At 37.4% G+C, this 12843-nt stretch overlaps 1 protein-coding gene across 4 annotated transcripts in view; it reads left to right on the plus strand.

Annotated features, from left to right (window-relative positions):
• The window catches only part of chl1b (cell adhesion molecule L1-like b), a 77939-nt gene that overhangs the window by 19416 nt on the left and 45680 nt on the right, over window positions 1–12843 (plus strand). For 2 of the 4 annotated variants that reach the window (XM_058402661.1, XM_058402659.1), the window contains exon 1: window positions 8943–9190. The exons of 1 other annotated variant lie outside the window; for it this stretch is intronic. The gene's annotated coding sequence lies outside the window, so the exon portion shown is untranslated. Of the gene's footprint in view, window positions 1–8942; window positions 9191–9305; window positions 9324–12843 lie in introns of those variants that run through there. One more of the 4 variants, XM_058402662.1, reaches the window with a different exon arrangement.

Below are 12843 nucleotides of genomic sequence, written 5' to 3' on the forward strand. Positions count from 1 at the left end.
TCATTTTATGATTCTTAAAAACTTAAAGGCAAGTTATTCAATATCCAAGATGTTAAGGTAACTTTTTAAATAAGTATATTCTTTTTGTCTAGCTACTTTACTGTCATACAGTTGGCATAAATTAAATGAATTGTTTATTCCTGAAATAGCAAAAAAAAAAATCAGTCAGATATGGATGGGTGGATTATTTCTGGAGCTTGCTACATATTAATATCTAAATATTAATATGTGAAAATCTTGTATGGTATTCTGAAAAAAAATCCTCAACAGTCATTTAAGTAGAAACCTCTTTAGTTCTATGAAGAATAGTTAAAATTCTTACATTTATGAATTTTCATGAGTACTTTCTAGGGACATGACCTATTTTCATTCAAATTCTCTTCCTGTTTTCCCCACAGTGCCACACTACACATGAGAGAAAGCATTTTGACGTATTTTCATTTGATGTTGTATTTACAAAGCTCAACATAAAGTGTAAGGTGTGGCTTCCAGAACAATCTGTGCAAAAGCTGCATGCTTCAAATTTCTGTGATCTCTGAGATAGACATTGATTCAGGAAACTATTTCACCATCTTGCAGTCAAGCTCTCTTGACATACACATACACACACTGCCTCTTCATTATGCCTGGATGACACACTTCCTTTTCCTTTACTTCCTTTGTATGAACATGGATTTCTATAGAGTGGAATATTACTCATGTATTGACATATGACTTATTAGAGATTGTCTGCTACACTCCTTGGCTTGTCTATTTCTACGCATCTTTGAAGGTTTTGTCAGGAGTACACAATACATGCTTGTTGTTTAAACCAGCCTGATTGCTCAGCTGTACATAGTCAATAGATAAGAGCAGAGTCAAACAAAAGGACTGTCAAAATAAGATTCATCTGTTTCTTTGGCATTCCCATCAAAAAATGTTGAATCACTGTTGATGTATCATGTAATGTAAAAGCTTAACCATAATGAATAATCACATAATAATAATAATAATAATTTGTATCATAATGCATGTTTTCATTTAAAATGCTATATTCATTTTTGATTTGATGTATTTCAGATGAAGACACTGCAGAAAAATTTATTTAACACATCAGTCTTCATCCTAATTCTTCCAATGTGAAGCCATGATTAGTATTATAAGTCATATTTAAGAAATACAACAATGTTGTATGAGCAAAATTCATTACTGTGTACAACAGCCAAGCTCAACTCACAGAGCAAAGGATGAATAACTAATGTACAATAAATAGGAAAGGTCATTGATCTCTTTCATCTGAGTCACCACAAGTCTTCTGAGAGTGTCGCAAACATCTGTTAAGTATGAACGCTAACAGTAGCCCCACTAGACTCTTTGTTAATTCAATTCACAATCAGTTTGGCTGACATAATAGTTCAAAAGGGTAGCAGCAAATTATGTGGTTGCCCTGAGTTATAATCAACATGTTAGCCTATTCTGATGTCTATATTCAGAATTCTAGTTTGATGTGAATATTAAGCAGAGTGGCTGTTGTTAGATGAGAAGTGTTCAAATAATTTTCAATAAGGATATATAATAGAAATTAAACAGTTGAGGGGCTTTTTGTGAATGCAAACATGTAGAAGGCAGAGTGGACTATGATAAGGTTTTATTTTTTTATGTAATTTACCATAAACCAAATTGGAAAGCCAAGACTCTATGAATCCAGAAAGTGTTTGAATTTGTGGAAAAAAGGATCTACACTTTCCAATCTCAGACAGGCAAAACATTCACTGATGAACTGACAACAGTATTCACTGAAAAAATACAGAAAAAAAAAAAAACAATTGTAGTGATTCAGAAATGAAAGAGCTGTCAGTCATTCATAGCGAGCATAAAATCCCTTGTCAGATGGATGGTACAGTATGGGATGTATCTTTCATTGGCCAATCTGTACAGCTGATAGACAAATAAAAAGTGTTCAAAGAGTAAATTTCAACCAGTTTAAATGAATGATTTAATAAATGTACATTTTGTATAAGAGAAAGGGTGAATGATGCAGATATTCTTATTGTTCAGTGTGAGACAAGCTTTAGACAAGGCAGCACTTAAGAAACTTTTTTTTCCTAGGATCTTTAATCCCCTTTCTCGCTTTTTATTTTTCATTATGTGTAATTAAGATATACATTGATCAGTTATAACATTAAAAACACTGACAGGTGACATCAATAACACTGATTATCGTGTTACAATGATACCTGCCAAGGGGTGGGATATTAGGCAGGAAGTGGATTCAGTTTTTGAAGTTGATGTGTTTCAGAACAAGGGCCAAATTGTGATGGCTAGACGAGCATCTCCAGAATGGTAGATCTTATGGGGTGTTCCTGGTATGCAGTGGTTGCTACCTACCAAAATTGGTCCAAGGAAGGACAACCAGTGAACCAGAAGCAGGTGGTTAATGTTATGGCTGATCAGTGTACAGTGGTGTCCAAAAGTCAGGGATTGTATTTCATTTAAAATTGGAATTAAACAGAAGGTTTTAGGATTTTAAAATATTTCAAACAAAGAAGTGAATGTTTAATATCTTGATTATATGTTACATTCTGCAGTATTTCTAGGTCTATTTAAATGTAACCAAATGTGTGAAATTGATTATGTTAAGTGCTTTGTAAAGAAGATCAGATTTTTACCATGCCTAATCTCTTCTGTTGATACATGTGTTTAGATAACACACTGATAGATTTGCAGTGATACATGTAGTATGACCCAGGTTTGTATCCTCCATGAGCCCTTTCACAACATGAACAGACTTCTATAGTCAGTACAATAAAACACCTCTTAAGTCAAGCACTGACTGTGTGTGCCTCTTATCCAGGCTTTCCACATGTTAAGAGTTATGAATTATTCAGTACCACATTGCTAGACAAAAGTAAACGTGAATTTTCACATAAGTGTGAGGGGCAAAGCAGCATGTGGATTATAAAACTGTAAGACTGCTCAGCATAAGCCATAAATGAATATCCACATGGTTAGATGATCAGCTTGCATTGTGTCTATAAGGCAGTAGCTACGCCGAAATATCCCTACTGCCCTACTATACAGTAAACGGATTGCAGTAGGCCAAAGGAGTAGTATTTTATTGTATGTATTTTCAGTATTCATAAAACAGAATGGGAGATATATACCCAGATGACCTACTGCTTTTGCAGAGATTCTGCAGTATGGATACAATACACACTGCACTATTCCATTAAACAAAGGGACTGGTGATTGATAGCTTGTTGAAGCTTTAAACAAGAAAAAACAACAAAAAAAAGTTTCAGCGGTTATAAAAACAATGGAGGCAACATGACAAAGCCAAAATGGCAGCTGTAGTATGCCCGGATGGTATTCATACTACACACATATACTAATCAGTACATACTGTTTTAACAGCTGAGCAGTCGGTACTAAATTAAATGAATAGTTGCTGTCACAGTTTGTGATTTTGGACGGACAGTCCTGATCTTGAAATACTACAGCCCAGCTCATGTTGTTTTCCCTGTTTCTGACTCACCTAATTCAACACATAAGCTAAAGAACAGCCCTGAAAAAGATTGAACAGGGTACGTTAGAGGAGGCGAAACACGATAATTTGCAGGGCGGTGGCTCTCAAAAGACTGAGAAACATGGCTGTAAGGAAATAGCTCACATTATTGGTCTAGTGGGTTCAAAGCCACCAGATGTGCACTACAGGTGCTGCTATACAATAGATCACAATGTCGTAGGAGTCAGTGCAATGTAAAATGAGAGCACTTACAGTTCTAAACAGTATGTAAGAATGAATAGGGTTTCCTGGAACTGACTAAAATACAGATAGCTATAAATGTTGTCAAGTTGATTTGCACCAGAAGGAAGGTCCCTAAGAACACAGCAAACTATACCACACATCAGAACTTGCTTCAAAACATGTATCCTACAGCTTATGGGTGCCTAATAATATTACCTTTGCAGACTTTTCAAACTAAAAAAGTTCCAGCAGCAATTAGCTATGATTGGAAGTAATTAACCAATGCAATCAATCGTGCAAAGCAAGCAGAGACATTAACATAATAATAGAATTTTCCAGCATACCTTATACAGTTTTGCCTGCAGGACCAAGGACCTGGTATCTCCTAATTTTTATTAAATCTCTGTACACAAGTATGTGTCCAGCCTATTTAACTATCTTGTTGCTTTTCTTTTTATTTGTATATCAAGTTTTACCATCACCTGTTTTTTGTGTGATGACTTTTACAATGCTATTAAAATCCTATTCATTTAATTTAACTCAATTCAATTTGACACAGTGGAGTTTTATAGAAATATATAAAACTGGGACATAAATGTTAAATTTTAATTTTATCCCTAATGAGCAAGCCAGAGGTGATGGTCACAAAGAAAATCTCAATGAGACGATATTAGGAAGAAACCTTCAGAGGAACTAGACTCAAAAGTGAGCCCATCCTTATCTGGGTGACCAGAATAATTTACCTTCTATAAGTGTGTGCAATATGCTTAAAAAGTACAATTTCAGAACCAGGAATTTCATTCTAGTTTTAAAATTAAGTCTATTTTGTTGACGTTATCAACTGTTCACTGATAGAGACTTGAGTGCAAAACTGTTCATTGCAATTGCAGTCCAAAGCCATCTTCAGAGTTTTTAAGTGGTACCATCCACAGTAATCTCATGCATCTCCAGGCTTAACTTCAGGACAACTGAGATAAAAGCTGGGGCTGCTGTCATTGACTTGGTTCTTCCGATTCAAGCAATGAGTCATCATTCATGTAATATTCCTGCTTTTTCCAAATCATTCAAACTTTGTTGGTTTATTTATGAGCAATCACTCTCCTCCAGGGATAAACACACACACACACACACACACACACACACACACTGCTTCCTCAGTTCAGTAAAAAATATCTCACAGTATTCTGTAGCCTTATGTTATCGTGACTTGCATTCCAATTTAAACACACCTGATTTTTTCCCCTCAAGTCCATAGGATTTTACTTTTATTAAAAGGAACTCACAAGCAAAGATAATCCTTGGTGCAATTTTCCGCCATTGGATTAGTTGTGTATTGTAACATAACATTCCGTCTCCCAACCCTGACCCCCAGTCCTCAGGCTCATGTCTCCTTAAAAGGCATCAGCTTGATGCTGAGGCCTTATCTTGGCTGGCTAACCAGAATTAGCTCGGGCTTATCTCATTAAAGCGGCAGGAGGAGAAGAGCCTCGGATATGGATGCTTCCAAGAAACATTAATCTCACTTGTTGGAAATCTGATTTTGCAGCACAGGAGGCGTTTGTTTGGCGGCACACTTTCCGCCTGCAGCCCTCTGCAATGGACTTCCTCTGCTGGCAGGTGGGAAGATGATGGTTATGATCCACACAGAGCTTGAAGCCTGCAGCATTGCTGCATTAAATTACTATCGAACCAGTGAACTACTTTCATTTTAAGCTAGGACACATCCTTTTTTTTCATTCCTGCTCTCCATAATGTAAGCTCTAAAACCACTCAGAGCACATTTGTACAAAGGGTCTACGTTGCTATGCATGTTAATGACTGAATAGATGTTTTAAAGAATTTGTCTCCCTGACTTCATGTTTGTCCACCGTACTCATTTGGCTTATGTAAACACTCAAAATATCCCTGGGCTCCGGACCATTGACTTTTGTTAAGGGATTGAGGGGAAATAGTTCATCGATTTTTGGGGTTAACATAATTAAAATTGGCTCAACAGGACTGTTCGTTTAAAACCTGTCCACAACAAGGAAGCCATATCCACAACAAGGAAGCTATAAGTGTGGTGAAGGAAGCTCAACCGCAAGTTTGTGTGGCTCCTACTGTTTATTGTTTTCGTATGTTCCTTGACAGCATGTTTATCCTGACAGTTATACTGCAGTCAGGTTGATTGAACCTAACATTTGGTGCTAGCAGTGTTATCGTGACAAATGATGTGTGTTTGCCCGAGACCTTTGGTAAGGATGCCAATCAGAAAAGCTGATCACATAATGGTTGTTGCCATAATCACAGGGAGTGCCATCTGTGATCATGTCTGCCAATGGAAAGTCTGGAAAAAAGCACAGAAGACAAGAGAAATCACTCAGTCTTGCAAAACATTTCACACACACACACTGTGCTATTTTACATGCTGAATATTTCACTAACCTGCATACACAGTAGACCTTTTGCAATGAAAAAGTGAAGCTCCATGCATGCAACAGCTATTTCTTTATATGACTGATTACACTGTAAAATGAATACCTGATGCAAATTTTGGTGTATGTTGCACTCACATATAAGCCAAAGTCTGGAGTCAATTTAGAGGTTGTTAATGTGTCAAGGTTAATGGGGAACTGCATATAAACACTCATGGGTACTTCGTCTGAAGAGGCATATGGCAGTAGAGTTCATAAAGAGCACCCATCAGATATCCGGCCATTATTTTAAGCATGTGTGGGTTCAAAGGAGCTGCTGGAAAATAAACACATTAATGCTTTGAATAAAAACACCTGATAAATTAGTCTTGTCCTAAACAAGTGGGAATCAACCGTAAAAAGAAATACCTGTGTTAAATCTGTTTGTTATCATTTATGGTAAGTACATGCAGGTAATTTTTAGATACAGCTTAGCATACAGCTTTTAAGCAATTCTCTCTATGATAAAAAGCTCATTGAATTAAAAAAAGACACTGTAGAATATATTTAAAAACCTGAGCCCTAGATCCAATACTAAAGTAGTGTGGATCCAACAGAGTGCAGTCTCTGTTGGTTTGAAGATGCTGAGTTGTCAAGCCACTGACCCATCATGTTCTTTACCCTACTTTTTTATTCCTCAGCCTATATAGATATATGGATGCTCTTGGGAGTTCCTTTCTAATGACAAAACATAGATCACCAAAGGCAGGATGGTGGAGTTGATCAGGACCCAGGTGAGCACATGGTGTAGGTTGTCAGTGTTGTCTGAAGGTTACTCAGAGGTTATTTCCTGGAGCGGAGAACACCTGTGCTCTCCCTGCGCTGCATTTGGCTTGGCGAATGAGGTGATTTGTAGGATTTTGCAGGTTGTACAGGTTTTCCACAACTGGTCTGATTGTCTGTATCTGCAGTGCCTTGACTCTCAGTCAGATGCTTTATTGAGTGATCAGTAGATAATGTTTGTCAAGTATAAACTTGGAATTATAAATTGTAAATGTAGGCAATTACTTGATACAAGTAATTTTGTGTAGAAACAATATTAATTAATATTAATGAAGGATTAGAACTAAAGACAAATGAAGCACATAATATGTGTCAGAGTTGTTTTGGTTTGTGAATGCCAGATCAGATGGCCCAGGAAGAAGCCTGTAATGCATGGTGGCTTACTGTGAACCATGGAGAAGAGGGACACAAAGGCACAGAGATGGTGAGAGAAAAGCAGAGGGAGGGGAAGTTGTCCTCTAGGCAGTTCCAAGAACAATGTCAGGTTTGTTCGGCACGGCTGAACTCCGGAGAGCTGGCAGCTTTGTCCATCCTTTCCGCAGCTTTATTCTTTCCCTCTGTCCACTGTCCTCTACTGCTTACTTCCATAAGTGCTTCTGCAAAGTTCATAAGGCTTCCCTCTGTTTGTGCAGCCCATAATGGCAGCCCCATCCTGCTGGCACTTAAAGAGAGTGCCAAGAGACCTGGATTGACACAGCAATGAGTGTTCTCAGTGTCTAAATTTGGCAGTCTGCTCTCATGATTAAACACACCACAGTGTTTTTGCTAAATCCCATTTTATGTCATCTGAAGCACATTGACGTTTTAGATCGGTAGATGTTTCAAGACTAAACTTGTTTTGGTTATTTGTTAAATTAGAATGAATGATGACTAATCACGGCATTTCATCTATATAATAGATCAATCTATTGATCTATAACCAATTTCTAATCTAGTGTATTATTTATTTTCACTGACAATGGCACTTTTATTGCCAGAACATCTGTTGCTCAATTCACATAGGACATATCAGACTGGTTCATCAGAATTTGGCTTAAATGATTTATTGCTTTTGATTAAAAATCTGAGCTTGAGCTATTTATTGGAGTACAAAGTGAAAACACACATAAATCTATAAGACCGGTTTTATCTTTGGTTAGTTGGTTAAACTTATTACCTTCAGTCAGAGAGGATGAAGTTAATGTAATCAAATCAAGCTTGCAAATAGGTTTATTGTAATTAATTTAGAATAAAAACAAAAGTTTTTCTGGTGCCTGTAAATGTAATGGAAATGTAACGGTATTTCAACTAACTGCACCACCTGTTTGGATAATATTTCCTACAGCATATGTGATTGAATAAAAGCAAGGGAAATGCTATGCATAGTTGATGCATCAAATTGATTTAATCTCATGTTGATTTTTTTTTTCATGGACTGTTTTTTCCGGTGCTTTGAAGCTTTTTCTGTCCTTTAACAACCTATATCAATATAATTCAAGCATGACCCCCTACCCTCCCCCATTTCCAATTTTCCTCTTCCTTCTTCCCTGTTAAACTGTAAGTCGTTCACCCCATTCCACATCATATATCATCTTGAATCTCCCCCTCACCCTTACTGCTCCCCAACGTAATGGGAGACGAACGGGGCTTTTTCCCCAGTTTGCTGGTAAGGGATTTTTAAGGGATTTTTTTTTTATTAGCCCACCTATATTCTGTGAGTCAAATAAAAGTCACATGTTCTTTGGGTTTCTGGTCATGTTCTTGATTATGTTCCCATTGAATTGGTGCCAATTAGTCGAACATAAGCAGCCGTTTGCAGCTGTTTTGGAGCACCAGAGCAGAGTGTTATATTGTGCTCACGTCATGCTCATTTCTGTGTGTGTGTGTGTGTGTGTTTGCATAAGCTTGTTGATGGTATTATTGCAAAATTCAACATTCCTTCACTGTTGCCTCCCTCTCTCACTCTCTCTCTCTCCCCCCTCTTACCCTCCCAGTGCAGTGAATAGCTCTCAGATCAGGCTTTGTGCAGCATGATTGTCACTCACTTAATGAGCTCCTTTGCCAAGGGAGAGGCTCTGGCAGCATACGCTTTCCCTGTGCCTCCTATCTCGTGGCCGCCTACAGAGCACTTTGTCAGTTTCTCGTATCACGCATTCTTGCTGCATTCTGTTTCCAGTCTGTTGTAATGTGTATCCGTCAAAGGGGTTAGCCAGAGGCAGAAGGAAAGAAGAGAATGGAGCAAGGACTCGTGAGTAGTGAGAGTTTTCTATTTTGCATTCTTTGGCTGAGCTTGTTACAAGTGCGTCAGGTGGGGGATTACAGTACCAGAGCAAGTGTTTTGGGTTTCTGCACGTGTTATGGGTCATGGGTTAGGAAGAAAGGTGAGTCTTAAGAGCTAGTGAATGAAGTGATTTCAGGATTTTTTTTAACTTTACCTTTTTATTTAGGAATGAATAAGAAAAGTGTTTCGATTGGATTGTAACTAATTTCTTTTGTCATATCTCATACTGTGTACATCTGTTGCTCTGCAAAAATGCATGAAATTATCCCTTTTTGAAACGTGCCTCAGTTTGAATTGAGTGCTTTTGTGCAAAAATGAGTAAACATTTACATCCAGCTGGGTTTATGGTGACAGTTGTTAGAAAGCTTCCTGTGAAGCTGGACTTTCTCAGATAGTCAATCGTAAAAGAAGATATAAAAGAGATACAACAGGCTTATGTAAGTACTGGAACAATGTACAAGCACAGAACATCTCTACTATAACCGCCAAATCTTTAAACAGCCTGTCATGAAGATATTGTTCAGATCATAGCAGGAAGTTCATGGTTGTAGACTTTGGCATACCTTTTTATGAATCACACATCCAGAACCTGATTCTCAGTGGTCATGTGTTCAATTGTGGAAACAGAGCAATAGGTAAAAGTAAATAAGAGCTATTCTTTTCTTACTGCTTCACTTCAGCACAATTCGCCACAGCACTGGGAAATCAAAATTTCCCTCTTCTGCACAAAAAGCAAATTGGCTTGAGGTTCTAATGCAGGGAATCTGGGAAGTAATTTTCATCCATCTTTTCCAACTGTGGCCAGTTGCTTTCTGGGAGATTGCCAACATCCATCAGATGTTGTGAGTGAATGCAGTGAGGGCCTTGGTTGTTTCTGTTTCCATCAAATAATCCTGCAGTCTCTGCTGTGAAATTGCTCTCAGCCACACACCCACTTCATGCCACTCGGAGCAGATCACAGGCTAACATCATTATTGTCCCGAGAATGGATCCTCTGTGATTCACAGACTTCAAAGAGACAGAAATAGGAAGCAGGAATCAGAGAAAAAAATTCCCTTTGTGTTTGCAAACACAAGCCCTCATTTACCTGCAATTTAATTATACGATTTTCCCCTCACTTGTTCTGTCTACAAATCCCAACCCATCTTTCTCACCTCTTTTCTCCCTTTCTCTCTCACCTCCAACTTGACAGCACATCTGTGATCGCAGAGCCCCTGTAAAATGTTTTCTTTCATTCTTTACTGCCTTGCGTGTGACCTTAGCTATAGAGAAAATTTATTATTTTTCTCTGGAGTGGAACTGTTTTTCCTCATGTTGACTTCAAGAGCACATTCTTGTAATTTACACTACAGGTAGCACTCAAATAGGTTCTGTTTTCTGAGCTTTACAAAGGCAAAGTTCTGTAACAATGCTAAACTAAAAGAAAGTTTCAAGTTTTAATTGACCAGGTAAATCTAGTCTGCACAACAATTATTAATACCATTGGGAAAGATGGATAAAAGGGTTCTGTGGATAATTAGTTTAAGCTACCACTGATTGAGCTGAGCTAAAAGAAAGGAATCTGATGGGGCTTTCATGCTGTCAGTTTAATCCAAAACAGAATATGGTTTGCATGAATAATTGGTAATGTGAAAGTTGTCATTTTGACAGAGAAGGAGAAGGACCTGTAGGAGGTAGCCTGAGAATCTGTGATGATGTAAAATGAACACAAATGCACAATGGTCTGATAGAATCAAGAGAGTATGAAACCAAACCAACATTGTGGGAAACACTGGCAACAATCACACTCAGATTTGGACCGCAGCAAATTTGCCCAGTGTGAAAATTGGAGAATATCCATGAGGGCCCCATATCCTGTCTTGTGGATTTTATTCTCCAGCTCAGCCAACAGGTTTTTAATGGGGTTTAGGTCAGGCGGCTGAGATGGCCATGTCAAAATCGTGATTTTGTCTTCATTAAATCACTTTTTTATGGATTTGGATTGTCAAAACTGCTCAATGTTCCAAACACAACCGAGCTGTTGCATTTCTTTTCTATCTAAGTACTTCTGCAGGTCTCTGTGTTTCTAAGTGTTAATAATTACCACAGATATGAAAGAAAGTAAAGCAAGTACTGAGGAAAAAAAAGTCTTGAGGACACTATTTAATGGCCACTTATGATATATGATTTCCCACAATATTGTTTGTAATCAATGTATAATATCAAGTTTTGAACTTTGGTATAAATACAAAGATTCTAATTACAAGTTGTTTTTCAAAAGGGCATTATTTATTTATTTATTTATTTATTTATTTACTTATTATTATTATTATTATTATTATTCATTTTTTTAATTATGATATCATGGTAATACATTAAACACTATTTATTGACACTTTCTTGTTATTTCCTTACTATCAGTCTAGTTATAGACACTCCTTTGAATATGCCTCAATCCATCATTATATCAAATTCAATTTTATTCAAATTTTATTTGTCACATACATATACATACACAGTACGACATGCAGTGAAATGTTTCATTATTACAAAGTCTAAGAAAGGCAGACATGGGGTAAATCAGTGCTATATACTTTTACCCTGAGAGAAAACAACAATTTACTGCAAAACATGGCATAACACCTGTAAGCCTTCGTAATGCTATAAATCTTCTGTCAATCTTGTAACTGATTTTACAAGGTGGAAAAAATACACCAAGATTAAAGTCAGGTTTCAGTTTTGTTGTATTATTTGCCAGACATATTTTTCACATTTTATAAACTAGAAAGCTGTTTAGATCATTGGCCACCTTTACTTAACGAAGTGCAGCATGGACCAAAACAGTCAGATGAATGCCATCATCATCTGAGGGACTTCCCTGATTCACTCCATTGAGCTGAATGGTATTTATAGCAAAAGCTATAAAGAGTTTCCCCAGAAATGTCAGTGCCTTGTGCAACATTCGTTTGCATGAGTTGCAAACATCTCAAAAGCAGACAAGGAGAAATTACTTTTTACAGGTGAATGCCGGTACAGTGTGTTTTCCTTTTCCAACTTGATTATGCAGGGCATTATGTAGGAGGAATGGCAGCTTTGTAGTTTGTTATTGTTTACTACTGTTTCACGTCTCTGTAACTCAACTTGATTCTAATCTAATGTTCCTACTGCTTGGATGTACATTTAAAGTTGGATTAGATTAGCTTTGGAAATGTAATTGTAATTGTATTCGTGACTTGGTGTGCATTTGGTGAATTTATGACAGCGTTGAAGCCCTGCAAGAATTTGTGCTAATACTGTGAATACAAAATTTGGATAGACAGAACTTTACTGTCATTGCACAGTACAGGTAAGGCACACAGCAACAAAAGGCAGTTTAGCGTCTTATATCCATCCACACACTCACTAATTCCAGACAGTTTAGAGATGCAAATTAGCCTAAAACATATGTCTTTACAAGGATTGGAAACCAGAGTTCCCAGAGGAAACCCCCAAAGCATAGAGAGAACATGCAAACATGCTAAACACTAAGCCACTGTGTCCCCCTCCCCCAACTCCTACAGAGTAAATAGACTAAATTTCTAACAGGCTATGGGCAGTGAATATTACATTTGTAGGGAAATAATCCAGAGGCTATGCGTAGG

Source organism: Hemibagrus wyckioides, linkage group LG11 (genome assembly GCF_019097595.1).
Source record: "Hemibagrus wyckioides isolate EC202008001 linkage group LG11, SWU_Hwy_1.0, whole genome shotgun sequence".
NCBI classification, from domain to species: Eukaryota; Metazoa; Chordata; class Actinopteri; order Siluriformes; family Bagridae; genus Hemibagrus; species Hemibagrus wyckioides.